The following is a 2,008-nucleotide window of genomic DNA, read 5'->3' on the forward strand; positions in this document are numbered from 1 at the left end:
CTCCATCACCAAGTTTGTTTCCTCATCTCCCATCTGCTCTTTTGCCAAGTAACCCTACCTTCTTGCTTTTCCATTGCCTAAACCTTCTTTGATGCAAGCTAGACTTCCACACCCTCTCATCAACTCTATCCATCAGTCCTTGGGTCATTTCAGGCCCCTACCCTGCCTCCCTATCCATTCATGCACCTTACCTCACTAACCCATGCTCCGAAATTCCATTACAGAACATCCTGTAGAAATCCCAGAACATCCTGTAGAACTCCTGCAGACTTCCTGTAGAAGCTCATAAACACGGTTCCTTGGCAGCCAAACTTTGTGAGACTCTTTGGAAGGGTGTTAGGGACCCCTTAGACCCTCTCTGAACCTTCCCAACCTTTCCCAAGCATTTCTCCTCCTTGATCCACCTCTGCACAGTGAAAAGCTAGTTAAAAGCACATGCATGATAATTCTCATAACTTAATCAAAAATACAAAAAGATGTTTTCTTCAGATAGTGATAACTTAGACACATGCATTTTACCTTCCTAGAAGTAATGGCATCTCTTTTCGCAGTTTGCATTCTCTCCTTTGCATCAGTAGGACTAGCTGGTAGAATTAGGGTTTGCTAGGGTTTGTGTTTCTTTTTGGCTTTCAGTTTCTTTTCGCAATTAGATTAGCTTCTTTCGAGTTAGCTTTCATCCATCAATTAAAAAGCTTCTTCTAAGAGCTCATAGAAGTTGGCTTAAGATCCTAGTGGACTTGTGCCAGTTGACCAAGTGACAGCTGCGGCAAGAGCTAGTACTTGTGCATACAGCACCGTCGCTTCCAAGTTTGTTACGAGCTACCGGGTTGATAAAATTAAAGAAGGGAGTTCCAGGAGTTGTAGCATTATTGCTACAATACTGGAGCCCACCATCTTTTTGGCGCCGTTGCCGGGGAAGCGTCAAAGTATTGGTGATTGTCACTTTTCTTCTATTTTCCACTACAATCTTCTGCTAAGTAGTTTATTTCATTTCCATTATGCAATTTCGTTTCTGCAAAAGTACATTAGTATTTCCCGCTTTCATAGATTAGCATTTCAATTCCGCAATTTCATTTCTGCAAGCGTATATTAGCATTTCAATTCTGCAATTTCATTTGAGCAAAATAGATTAGTCCTTTCGTGCTTTCATTTCAATTCCGCATTTTCATTTTCGCAAGATAGTTAGTTGCAGTTCAATCTATTTCAGTTTTGCAGGTAGAAGTAGAAAAAAGCAAAAATCAACCAAAAAGATTCCATTTCATGTCTTGTAGGAGTAGAGATAAGTTAAATAAAATGATTGCACAACACCCCCACTGCTTCACACAGCCAGCGTTCTCTCTTCTTCGATGGTTGTGATTAAAGAACCCCTGGGTGGACATCAAGGCATATTTAAAGAACCTCTAGGGGAGAAGAAGAAGAAAACATTCCTCTGGAGCAAATGGCTACAAGTAGAGATGTTGGGAGCAACATCTTGTCCAAAGATGAATTTGAAAACCAGATCAAAGATTTCAAGAGTGATATGAGGCAGTTTCTTGCCATGCAACTGGATACCTTGCGGATCCAACAGAATCAAGAGGAAGCCAAGAGGGCTTTGGTCATTTTTTGTCCTAGGTGCACTAGAAAGCATCCTAGGAACAAATGTCCATTGTACTCCATAGAAGTGTGTTTTGTCTGTGAAGAATACCATCCTACAGATCAGTGCCCTTCCTTACCCAGATTCAAAGCTGCATATCAGAGAGCCAAAGGAGCCACTGAATCACTCTATTACATGAACCAAAGTTGGCCGCATGGACCTAGATCTTACCAGCAGGAACTGCAAGGGACACCCGAGACCTATTATGACCCCTATCAAGCCACTTTCATGCCTTCTTGGGGTCCCCCTGCTCATCCGTCCTGGTTCACACCTCCTCCTTATTCCTTCACAGATCCATATTATGCCCAACCAGTTGCCCATTCGTTTCACTCTTATGCTCAGCCACAGCCTTAGTGGAATGCACCTTATCAGGAG

The sequence above is a fragment of the Pinus tabuliformis genome, chromosome 1_1 (genome assembly GCF_031772625.1).
Source record: "Pinus tabuliformis cultivar Carrire ecotype Pingquan chromosome 1_1, CPIR1, whole genome shotgun sequence".
Taxonomy (NCBI): Eukaryota; Viridiplantae; Streptophyta; class Pinopsida; order Pinales; family Pinaceae; genus Pinus; species Pinus tabuliformis.